Source organism: Abramis brama (assembly GCF_963993115.1).
Source record: "Abramis brama genome assembly, chromosome: 11".
Classification (NCBI taxonomy): Eukaryota; Metazoa; Chordata; class Actinopteri; order Cypriniformes; family Leuciscidae; genus Abramis; species Abramis brama.
The window spans coordinates 1,283,909-1,297,500 of NC_139973.1; the positions used below are offsets into that span (position 1 = coordinate 1,283,909).

Sequence of the window (13,592 nt, forward strand, 5' to 3'; positions counted from 1 at the left end):
ATGCTAAGGTATTTTTGTTTCCAAAACATGTACTTTTGATTAGATTATATATTAGATTTCATCTACAAAATTATACAAATTTCATTTACAAATTTCATAAAAACATTTATAGCAAATTTGCATTTACTATGAAGATTATGCCTAGCCTACATAATCGATTTACACATTTCTTAATCCATACATTGAAATTTTTATTCAGTGCTTTGAAAAGATACATCGATATGCATATTAATTCATATTTACTCCCATAGAATTAGCTATGTCTGGTGACTTTTATCACACATCTCTCTCTATCTTTCTATCTCCCCTTCACAAATCATCAAACCTCCAAACCCAAACTTAATCCCGCTCCGGGTTTTGCGGTGCGCCGCGTGTCTGTCTAACGCGAACGTTCACAAGCAGCGCATTCCACTTTATGGTAAAACTACACTTAAAAAAAAAAAAAAAAACAGTTCAAATTTTGAATACAGTGGTTATTGGGCTATTTATACTGCTTATTTTGTTCAGAGCGCATTCCAGGTTAAAAAAAATAATTCTAAAATATTTTTTTATACGGCTAAATAGCAGTAGCCTACTTTTATTATTATTATTATTATTATTTATTATTATTATTATTGTGGGAGTTACTGGTGGTGTAGGAATGACGCTGTCTAGCAGGGCTTTCTCTTTTTTCCCCTCAAGAAAAACAAAAAAGTGAACTTCCTGTTTCGGGGTGGTCCACGGAGTCTGAGAGAGAGAGAGAGAGAGAGAGAGAGAGAGAGAGAGAGGGAGGAGGGGGAGGTCTCGCATTCTCGCGCTGCAACTTTGGGCTCACGGGACCGGCGGCACCGAATATGGACCGTCTTTTCTAAAACCGAACTTTAGAGAAAAGTTCTGTGGAGTTTGTCTGTGTTCGCGTGAGCCTGAAGGAGAATATTCACACCGCAGTGAAGAGGAGAGTTTAGCGCTCATATCTGCATCTGCATCTGTGTGTGTGTGTGTGTGTGTGTGTGTGTGAGTGAGTGTGTGTGTGTGTGAGGAGAAAGAGGGGCTTTATTGGAAATTCTCGAACCCCCATCGGGACGCTCTCGGCTTTCAGCTCCAAGTTTTCCAGGGAAAAGTGGAGTTTTCTGGGATCCCAGTGAGGCCACACACAGACTGATGAAGGCAGAATCCAGTCTTCAAAGGTAACGCGCTATTCCTTCAGTTCAGAAGATGTGTATAACTTATATTTCATGTGCAGAATGCGAACTTTTATGTTACATTGTATCAGTGCTCTACTAGTGAGTGAGTGCGCTGGAGTGTTAATCAAGTGGAATGTTTGCGTATTGATTAACAATCCAAACATGTGTGTCTATTACACACTCAGCTGCTGAGGGTCTCTTGAGTAAATGCCGAACACAAGAGTGTTTAAGTAACATGGACACACAGAAGAGGCTAAAGCTTATTAAACACGAGCTCAGATGTCATGAAAAGCCACGGAGGAGCGGAATGCAGAAATGTCACGAACTTTTTTCAGTCTTGAATGATCCAGAAGTGCATTTCTCCGTTATTGCAGAGCTTGTGGAGTATTGGTGTGCATGATGGTGGTCTCTCTGGACTTGTGCCTCAGTATCTTGGTGGTCTCGCAGTCGTATCTCAGACAGTGCAAATAAGCAGAGCTTCTTCTTCTTCTTTTTAGTTTTATTTTATTATTATTGTGCATGCTTAAAGGTTTCATTTGGTTCTCTTCTGCATATAATTTGATGATGTGATAGTCGTGATAGTTTTAGTGTGGAGGTCAGTCTGCTCTTCCACAGGCCGGATCTCAACAGCTGTTTCTTGTAACGGGAAATACTTTAAGTGACGAATATCTTTTTTCCAAATGTGTCTATCCTGAAGCCACTGATTACGTGTGTTTTAACGGGAGCTCTTCGTGAAAAAAAAGAAAAAAAAAAAAGAAGAAAAAAAAAAAAGTTGCATGTCAACATTTAATTATATTTAATTGTCTATTGCCCTTAAGCTACATAAAGTTTTCATAAAGTTTCTATGCACTTTTTTAAGTTATTCGGGATTGGGGATTTTCTTCATGCAAAAAGTTATGATACACAAAACAATAACAACAACAACAAAATGTTGCATGTCAACATTTAATTATATTTAATCTTCTATAACCCTTAAGGTACATAGGCTAAAGTTTTCATATTATGCACTTTTTTTAATTATCCGGGATTGGGTATTTTGTATTTTGCAGCTGTGACATTTGATTGTGATCATAAACTACATATTATGTCAGATCAAGGGAATCTGTGAAAGTTTAGAATGGGGGAAAAACAGACATCTAATATAATCTTCATTAATCTGTGTAATTGCCGTGTGAAAATCTCATATGAGTCTAGTATGTAATAATAGATGGGCCTGATGTCAAAAAGCCACATTTCTCAGTGTATTTTTGTGATTTAACATTAACATAAAAAATTCTTACACTTTTTTTGTTGTTGTTAAAGAAAAGTATACAGCAAATGATCTTGAATTAAAATAAATTACTGGAATGTCCAATCCATTATGTGATTAGGAAAAGCTTATTTTGTCTAAGTATTTTTCTGACCAGAGTTTGACCTCCGGAATAAAAAATGCAGCTGTTTTTCGTAATATACCATCAGTTTTAGATGATCTTTACAGTTATTTTGTAAATACTTTACAATAAGGTTCATTAGTTAACATTAGTTAACTGCCTTAGTTAACATGAACTAAGAATGAACAATCCTTCAGCATTTATTAATCTTAGTTAATTTTAATTTCAACATTTACTTATACGTTATTAAAATCAAAGGTTGTGTTTGTTAACATTGGTTAATGCACAGTGAACTAACATGAACACACAATGAACAGCTGGATTTTTATTAACTAACATTAACAAAGATTATTAAATATTGTATCAAATGTATTGCTCATGGTTAGTTCATGTTAGTTAATACATTAACTAATGTTAACTAATGAACCTTATTGTAAAGTGGGTTACACTTTAGTTTAAGGTGTCATTGTTACAGTGTAATTATATATTTAAGTACTGAGTAATATTAAGCAACTACATGTACTTACTATAGGGTTAGGGTTGGTTTAGGGCTAGTTGCATGTAATTATGCATAATTTACTGTTATTACTATGGTAAGTACATGTAACATATGTAACAAGGACACTGTAAATATGGTGTTTCTGAAAGCTTGTTAGTGGCATGAAGAGGTCAGTGTCTGCGAATCTTCTCCAGGTGTATGTGGAGTCTGTTCCTGAGGTGAGAAAGACTCTGTAGGGTGTCTTCCTCTCCCCCCCGAGCTCATTAGTGTTTGATGGACCTGCGTTAGAGCCAAAAGGCTTCCGTTAGCATATCACACTCGACACAGATCTGGCCAGAAGCCTCCCCTGGAGACAGCTTGAGATGTTACACACCAGAGTGCTAAAGAGGCCTTGCATGTGTGTCACCTTTTGCTAAGATGTGGGTGGAGAACCGGAGTCCGGTACTAATGCTGCTATCACTGATTCACACACATCTGTCTAAGATCCGGGTTTAGGGTGTGTAACAATATATATCGTGTCACAATATATTGCAATGTAATATGTATCGTGGATAGTTCACCCAAAATGAAAATTACTGTGTGAGAAAAATTCCAGAGTTTCAGGGTCAGTTCTACATTAAACTACTATATATAATGTTGAGTGTAATGTATAATAATGCAATGGGGGAATATTTGTGTGTCCTGATAATGACAGATGTCTGATGTTAAAAAGTAGCCTTTATTATTTTAAATATCTAGTCAGTGACAGAGTGCAAGAATATTCGTCTAAAATAATTCTGTGTTTTCAGCTTCAGAATCATGAATATTGTTATTCTGGTGTCTCTATTGTCCTGTGCTTTGGGTTTCAGCACCAAGTCCAAGACTATTCATTTACACACACAATGTAAGAGCAAATTTTGTATTGTAATCAACCGTTCATTTTTTGTTAACCTTTTATCATATGTCTTGGAGTATCGCAATAATATCGCATTATCACATCAGTATCGAATGCGTAACACGTAATAAAAGCACTCTGAGAATAAACCAGACATCATACATTTATTCTTCTGCCATGATCATTTTATCATTATCAAAATATCTCGGCACTTAATGGAAAATCCAGGTCGCACTTAATCGTTATTCCATCATAAATGGTCTAAACGCCTCATATTTTGATGCAGCAATTGCGAGTAAATTTTCTGCCATCTTTGCAGGAATGTAATATGAAGATACAAAGTATCATTTATCTTTAGCATAACTGTGAAAGTGAATCGTCTTCAAAAAGCTCGAATTTTCCATTGTTCTTCCACACAAACATGCCTTGATGGACGCGTTTGACCGTTGCTCTCGAGATGCAACTAAAGAACCATTTCTGGTTCCCTAAAGAACCTTTCAGTTCTTAAAACAACCGTTTCTTTTAGTGTGAAGAACATTTTAATAATCTAAAGAACCTTTTTTCACTGTAAAGAAACTTTTGTCGAATGGAAAAATTCCGTGGATGTTGAATATAGTTTTGGGCATTTTAATTTGAACAATTTCGATTCTGTTTCCGATTCTGCTCATCAATTCCGATTCTTATCGATTCCTAATTTCTATTCCAGTAAGGTAAAAAACAACAACTTAGATATAATTCACATTTATTCTAAGTCTTATTGCAAAACGTTTCAATGTATCTGAATACCATGAACAAAATTCAACAGGCTAAAGAACACTCACATGAGGAATCTGTGCATATGGTTTACAAAAAATACCACAGCAAGAACAACTAGCCGAACTAATATCAATTCCAAGCATTATTAAAGACAAGTGAACACTTGGTAATAAAATAAGAACAAATAAATTAATTGGTAATCGCAAATTAGCACAAATAAATACAACTGAACAAAGATACGATTGAAATAAACAGTGTTTTAATATTTCAGGTATTCAGGTATTACAAAAACTGCAATCAAACGTGACTTTAAAAAATAAAACATACATTACAAATATTGTTACAAAAGTTATTCAGTCAAGAATGAGTGAATTTTCTCTTTGTCTTTTGTTGTTTGATTAGTGTTATTATAGAGACGCTGCAGGAATATTAGTATTATTATAGAGCAGGAATATTAGTGTTATTATAGAGACGCTGCAGGAATATTAGTGTTATTATAGAGCAGGAATATTAGTGTTATTATAGAGCAGGAATATTAGTGTTATTATAGAGACGCTGCAGGAATATTAGTGTTATTATAGAGCAGGAATATTAGTGTTATTATAGAGACGCTGCAGGAATATTAGTGTTATTATAGAGCAGGAATATTAGTGTTATTATAGAGCAGGAATATTAGTGTTATTATAGAGCAGGAATATTAGTGTTATTATAGAGACGCTGCAGGAATATTAGTATTATTATAGAGCAGGAATATTAGTGTTATTATAGAGACGCTGCAGGAATATTAGTGTTATTATAGAGCAGGAATATTAGTGTTATTATAGAGCAGGAATATTAGTGTTATTATAGAGACGCTGCAGGAATATTAGTATTATTATAGAGCAGGAATATTAGTGTTATTATAGAGCAGGAATATTAGGCTGCTGTCCCTTTAAGAGCTGCACGGATCCACTACATTATTACACATGCGCTTTCTTTGTCAACTTTTTACGTTCACATAAGACATAACCGGCTGTGTTTACATATTTTTGTGTGGTCTGTTCAAGTGCAAAAAGACATGGAAGAGATCTTAATCGATAAGAGGAATCCAAATATTAATTTTATAAAAAGTATCCGATTCCTGACCTTAAGTGTCCGATTCCTGAATTGGAATTGATTTTTGATTCCCAGCCCTAGTTAAATGTTCCATCAATACCAGTGAAGAACCTTTATCTTTTTAAGAGAGGAGTGTAGATGTAGCTTAAGTCTTTCAGAGCAACTACAGCTTTTGTCTGTCTAGTCTAAATAGGTGTGTGTGTGTGTGTGTGTGTGGGATGTTCCTTGTACATGTACACAAACTCATCGCTTCGCTTCAGAAGGCCTTTATTAACCCCCCGGAGCCTGTGGAGTTCATTTATGATGGATAGATGCACTTTTATGATGGATAGATGCACTTTTATGATGGACAGATGCACTTTTATCATTTTTTAGATGCACTTTTATGATGGATAGATGCACTTTTATGATGGATGCACTTTTATGATGGATAGATGCACTTTTATCGTGAATAGATGCACTTTTATCGTGAATAGATGCACTTTTATCGTGAATAGATGCACTTTTATGATGGATAGATGTACTTTTATGATGATAGATGTACTTTTATCGTGAATTGATGCACTTTTATGATGGATAGATGCACTTTTATGATGGATAGATGCACTTTTATGATGGATAGATGCACCTTTATGATGGATAAATGCACTTTTATGGACTTATTTATTGAACAGAAACAGCCATTCACTGCCATTATAAAGCTTGGAAGCGGCAGGACATTTTTTAATATAACTCTGATTGTATTCGTCTGAAAGAAGAATGTCATAAACACCTAGGATGACTCGAGGGAGAGTAAATCATGGGCTGATTTTCATTCTTGGGTGAACTATCCCTTTAAGTCTAATGGTCTTTCAGAGCAACTACAGGTTTTGTCTGTCTAGTCTAAATAGGTGTGTGTGTGTGTGTGTGTGTGTGTTTGTGGGTGGGATGTTCCTTGCTGTGTTTTACTGTGTGAATCCAAGTGTGTGAGAGACGGCGTTCACTAAAGCTGGCCAAGGCAGGCGGCAACAAGTGGTGTGTTTTTCCGCCAGATTCCTCTTTGGGGCTGCGCACCGAGACTCGTGTCACGTGACACTTTCCTTCGCCTCCCCCTCTCTCCCTCTACGTGCGCGGAGACCACCCTCACGGGGACCGTAGACCCCAATAACACCCTTTCACACTCCGTGAACCTGAAACAATCAACTTTTAATAGCAGCTGTCCATCCAGTCATCGGCCCGAGCCGGGGCTCAGATACCCAGGCAGGGAAGGAAGGAGTCAGAGAGGGTAAAACCCGCTAAATACCCCCGTCCCTCTTTTATTCCCTCTCAGGCTTTTCCTCCTTCCTATTTTCTGTCCCTCTTTCATTCATGAAGGACAAGAGAGAGAGAATAAAGCTCAGGACTGATGCTGCGCGTCTTCTCAACTCTTACAGTGCATGTGTCTGCTGGATTCACATTATTCGCCTTTCTTTCTTTCTTTCTTTCGTTCTTTCTTTCTTTCTTTCTTTCTTTCTTTCTTTCTTTCTTTCTTTCTTTCTTTCTTTCTTTCTTTCTTTCTTTCTTTCCATTAAAGAAATAATTCCCCCCACACTCTTAAAAATAAAGGTTCCTAAAAGGGAGTTTTTGCAGTGATTCCATAGAAAAAAACATTTTTGGTTCCGCAAAGAATCTTTCAGTGATTTTTTTTACATTTATTTTAAATTAGGGATGCACCGATATGAAAGTTTTGGTGTACCAAAATTTCGTTATTGATAACCGATAATTCTTTATATGTGAAAGCCGATAACCGATATATTGGCTGATAAATCTAAATCCAGATTTTTATATAATTTTTGAGAGCCTGATTACAAAAACAAAAGTCTCACCATTAAATCCATGTCCCAAACACACAATTATAATGTTCTCATTATAATTGTATGTAGCCCGCACTAACCCTGCACTTTTTTGAAGTGATTCCAATCATATTTCAAGCAATTTATATCCATCATGTTGAACAATGCGCATCTGAAGTGTCTCAGCTGAAGGAAATAATACATTATTTATCAGCTTTAATATATCGGCATAATCTTGTTATTGGGCCGGTAACTATTACATTAAAAATGAACATATATCATCCGATACCGATATGGTGGCCGATATATCATGCATGTCTATTTTAAATAAATTACATTTACAATAATTCAAAGAACCTTTTGTCAAATGGATGTTTAAGGTTCTTCATGGAGTCGTAGATGCAAATAAATAACCTTGTGCAACATGACGATTCTGTTTTACTTTTACCCTCATGCCATTTCAAACCCTTATAACTTTCTTTCTGCACTAGAACACAAAAGCAGATGTTTATCATCAATGCTGATGCTTCAGTGCAAGAAAACAGTGACTGTCAAACTCCAGAGAAGAGCAGCGTGAACATTCTCCTAAACATCTGCTTTTGTGTTCCACTGAAGAAACAAAGTCATAGAGGTTTGGAATCATCATAGAGAATCATCAAGTTGAATTAAGTTCATTTTTGCATGAACATTTCCTTCAGAAAACACTTGCAAGTGCTTCTTTGTCATTGTTTGACATTAAACGTGGACATCGGTTTGGGGTGGAAAATCTCGTGATGTCATGTTTGAACAGAACATAAGCAAATGTATAAATGTTTAAATAATGAAGCGGCCCATTCTGGCCACTGAACCACGCTTGTTTTCTCTCGCCACACCTCTGTCTCTCCGGGTTTGGTTTGAGATCTGAATAAAACGGATAATTACTCTTTCGCTGGTTTTGGGGCTTCTTGCATCTGTGAAAGGCGAGAGCTCAGTAAGGAAACGCTGATTGCAGTGTAGCTTTCGAGTTAAAGGTTGGATTATGTTACGAAACTATTGAGCTTTACAAGCAGCCATTGTCCCCGATCAAGACTATCAATGTATTGTAATCATCATGAGTGTTTCAGATGTTCACATTATTGATCTGTTCTGAAAATGATTGCATTGTCAGTGTATATATGAGAGGTATTGTTTGAGGTTTAGATGGCGAGACCTGTTTATCAACTCATTCTAGCTTTCACTTCAGTACCTCTTCACTTCATGTTTACCCTCTGTATAAATGAATCATATTAAACCAGCTCAGCAAGTTTCAATATTCCAATTTATCTCCAAATATAGTTTATTCATGGTGTTTGACATTTTCAATAGGAAAGAATGATCAAAATAAACGACAACTCGTTTAAACAGTTTTTGTTGGTGGAGACTTTCTGTCTCAGATGTTTCTCCTGAGAATAAGACTGTACATGTTCACATGTGATGATGTAATAAGTGGGTGTGGCTTGAGGCTCCGCCCTCTAGAGTTTCAGACGAGATCTCAGCCCTGATATACTCACGGCGAAACACTTTTTTCGTTCTTTGTTTAGGGGTGAAAAGAAGTTCATCAGTGATATACTCTTAGCGAACATCCACATGTAAATATGTGCAGCGCTTTCCTCTCAATAACAAAATAAACACACAACAAAAATCACAGCGGTGAGAAAACAGCAGTTCAGAAAGCATCTGATCAAAGCATCTGCAATTCGACACGCTAGTAAAGTCTCGTCACGTTTATTTATATCCCACTTTCAGTTTCTATTCTAAAGCGTTTCTCCGGTTTGTTCATGTTTTTACTCGATGGACTGAACTGAAGGAATGAACCGGAGAAGATTTACACCTCACAGAAGGCGGAGCCTCAGAGACACACCCACCTATTACATCATCACCACAACGGACCAATGGGAGCTCAGAAGTGTTTGTTTACCAGCCAGTGCAAACTTTTCCGGAAAAATGAAATAAACTTCGTTTTGGCCTGATTTTGTTGGAAATGATGTCACATCATCGGTTTTTACGAACCGATATCGATTCTTTAATCCCAAGAATCAATTAGTCATCCTGTTTTCAGTTGATGAATGAATGCAACATTGTAGCGCATCCCATCCAATAAATCGCAATAATCTTTGTGCTTTGTTACAGTTGATATGAAACAAAGTCTCAGATTTCGAATTACGTCCATTTTCTTACGAAATTCAAAAACATAAATGCCGTTTTGGCGCTGTGGCGTGAGATCGCTCTGGCTCAGCTCTAGAGAAGCACATGATCTCCTCTTCCGCATTAATAACACCAGTTACAGCGCGAGATAAACATGAATGAGCGTCTGAAAGTGTGTTAAAAGATGGAGAACAAATTATCGAAATCCGTATCATGTGACATGGAATCGCTTAATCAAGACAAGGGAAGTTTATTTATATAGCACATTTCACACACTATGGCAATTCAAAGTGCTTTACATAGAGAGGAATAAAAATAATCACAAAATAAAAGCAAGGAATATTCAAACAGTTATTCACAAGCTTTACATAGAAAGGAATTATAATAATCACACTATAGCAATTCATAGAGCTTTGCATAGAAAATAGACACAAATTAAAAGCAGGGGAAATTAAAACAGTTATAAAAGGAGTTAAAAGAGATAAATGATATAGTTATAAAAATGAATTAGAGTAAAATGAATTAAAAAAGTAAATAAACTTCTTATCTGGCAAAACACGGGTGTATCTTATTTTGACTGAGATTTGACGTCAGTAAAACAGCTTGTAAACAATGTCATGTAACGTCACATTTACCTCAGAAAAACCATATCCAGTGATCATAAACTCGTTAGTCAGCGAGAAGAATTAACTCTAGAGGAGCATTCTGCTAAATATATGCACCATATTACATATTCATGATCATTTTTAATGCATGTTTGAATAAATCTGGCAAGTTTTTATGACAGCCACCATTTAAATGTTTATATTTCATATAACTTTATTATAAAAAATAAATCAAAGTGTAATTTAAGTGTTTGTATACAAATCAGTTCATTTTTACCTTTAATATTATAGTAGGCTAATGAAGGCTAGGCTACAACTGACTCCCATAGTTTACAGCATTAGTTAAGAGATTTGTTTTCCTTGAGAAAATTTGCCATGTGTTGTACCTGATATCCAAAATAATCAATATTGAATCGAAATCGAATCAAATTGTGAAATTTTTGTCAATACCCAGCCCTAAGAAACAGTATTCCAGACTGGATTTCACATGAGTTCAGGTCTCTCTCTATCTGTACCTGTCATCTTGTGTGTGTGTGTGTGTGTGTGTGTGTGTGTGAGTGTGTGAGTGAGTGTGTGTGTGTGTGTGTGTGTGAGTGTGTGTGTGTGTGTGTGTGTGTGTGTGTGTGTGAGTGAGTGTGTGAGTGAGTGTATGTGTGTGTGTGTGTGTGTGTGTGTGTGTGTGTGTGAGTGTGTGAGTGAGTGAGTGTGTGTGTGTGTGTGTGTGTGATGACTCACTGGTGTCCACCGCACTGAGAGTTGTGAGGGGGCGTGTTTATTATTCACCCTGTTGTCATGGAGACACTGGAATTTTGAACTCACATCATTGTAATTATGTGTCTTTGATGTGTTTCTTGCGCTTCAGATTTTTGGCATTTGACAAATTAGATGCAACCCCCAAAAAATCATCAAAAGAAAGTAAAATTAATCACTTTAAATGGCATTTGGCTCTTTTTAATGACCGCCAATAACGCTTTTTAACTGAACCCCGCTGTGATTGGCCCACACTAGTGCAGATAATAATCCAGACACTGGCAGTCAGCCATGATTATGCACAAGCATACACACATGCACAAACATGCATACACACACCTATACACACAGGTTTACCTGGCACGCTTGTGTTTGCTCATTGCATAAGTTTGCCGTCATCTCATACGCCATCATGCCATGCATTACTGCACACTTCCGTCATGACGATCACACACACACACACACGTATGCACACACATGCTCCCTTCACTCAGAGGCAAACCCAATTATGTCTTTACCAAAATAATATTGTTGGCCAGAGCTGAGAGGAGTTGAGTTTTATTAGCACTGGGCTCGCTAAGAGAATGGAGAGAATAATGCATGGCGAGGAAGAGTGAGCGAGAGAGTGAGGCAGAGAGAGAGAGAGAGTGAGGCAGAGAGAGTGAGGCAGAGAGAGAGAGAGAGAGTGAGGCAGAGAGAGTGAGGCAGAGAGAGAGAGAGCGAGAGAGAGAGAGAGAGAGAGTGAGGCAGAGAGAGTGAGGCAGAGAGAGAGAGAGAGAGAGAGAGAGAGAGAGAGTGAGCGAGTGAGCGAGCGAGCTGCAGATTGTTTGTAATGCTCTGTGAGTCAGGCTTCAGATTTATGCCCATGAGCTGCTGCTGCCTGGGTGGGCTGAGGCTCTCCACCAATCAGAGGCCAGGAGAGGGAGCTCTGCTTTCCTGCTGTTGCACTCTCTCTCTCTCTCTCTCTCTCTCTCTCTCTCTCTCGCACGCGCTTTATCTATCCCTTTTTCTTCCTTCTTTCATTCCTTCTTTCATTCCTTCTTTCATGCCTTCATCCTTTCCTCCCTTCTTTCTTTCCTTCTTACATCGTCCTTTCCTTCCTTCTTTCCTTCATTCCTTCCTTCCTTCATTCCTCCGTCCTTTCCTCCCTTCTTTCTTTCCTTCTGTTATTCCTTCAACCTTTCCTTCTTTCTTTTCTCCCTTCCTTCATTCCTTCCTTCCTTCTTCCATTCCTCCGTCCTTTCCTCCCTTCTTTCTTTCCTTCTTTCCTCTTTTCTTCCTTTCCTTTATCTTCCTTTCAAAATTCTACTCAATAGAATTAATCAGCAAAAATGAAAGTTCATAATTAACTGACTTTCTTTCATCTGTGAAGCACGAAAGGAGAAGTTTAGATGAATGTTCACGTTGCTCTTCTCTAACAAAAAAAAAAAAAATTGTCCAGTTGAACAAGATGAAATACAAATACATCCTTAAACAGAGTGCTTTCATCCGGGGGAAACTGAACAAAATAATAAGATATTCTGTGCAGTTTTGTTTCCCGGATAAATGGACTTTGTTTTATAACGATGTGTTTGTATTTGGCAGATTTTACTTATTTTAAGCATGAAAGCATATTTAGATATTGTTTCTCAAAATGAGACAAAGATATTGTGTCATTAAGAATATGATATTCAGTAGTGTGGTGACCAGCGGATGATGAAAGATGAGACGTGTGTGTGTGTGTCAGAACTGTAATTGTGTCTCTTGTATTGGTTGTTATTGAGCAGAAATGATTCGTCTGCTGCTGAAATGTGTTTATGTTTCTGAAGAGTGAAGCATCAGTGCAGGAATGCAGTGAGGATGAGTTACACCGACCTTGTGTGTGTGTGTGCATGTGTGTGAATGTGAGTGTGTGTGTGTGTGTGTGTGTGTGCGTGCGTGTGTGCGTGCGTGCGTGCGTGTGTGTGTGTGTGTGTGTGTGTGAGTGTATGCGTGTATGTGTGTGAGAGAGTGTGAGTGTGTGAGTGTGTGTGTGTGTGTGTGTGAGAGTGTGTGAGTGTGTGTGTGTGTGTGTGTGTGTGCGTGTGCGTCTGAGTGTATGCGTGTGTGTGTGTGTGTGTGTGTGTGTGTGTGTGATCCTGCTCTAGATTTACACCAGCCTGTAAGTTATTAGTGTTATTCACTGAAATAGACGTGCTGAGTTTCTGTCAGTTGTAGATCGTTCCTGTTTACAACAGAACTACAGTACGGCTGATGTGTGTGTGGGGAAGTTAATGGTTTTGCTCATGCTATATTCCATCTAAAACTATTCTAAACAGCATTTTTCTAATTCTAGTCTAAAACTAGTCTATATCGTTTGTCATTTACCCAAATACCCGCCACATGTTTGTCTCACTAATGCACCAACTAACCATGTTGATATTGCTTCAGGAATATGCAAGACTTCAGGTTGACTTCACGTTTGCAGCATCTTTAAAGTTGTGATGTATATCGTTTCCATCCAGAAAGATAAACGGGTGTTTAGCAG

General features: G+C 37.4%; 1 protein-coding gene across 1 annotated transcript in view; it reads left to right on the forward strand.

Moving 5' to 3' along the window:
• Positions 1-752: 752 nt before the first annotated feature.
• Positions 753-13,592, forward strand: part of gli1 (GLI family zinc finger 1) — a 56,231-nt gene continuing 43,391 nt past the window's right edge. Inside the window, exon 1 of the mRNA XM_084128519.1 lies at positions 753-1,166. The gene's annotated coding sequence lies outside the window, so the exon portion shown is untranslated. The remainder of the gene's footprint in view (positions 1,167-13,592) is intronic.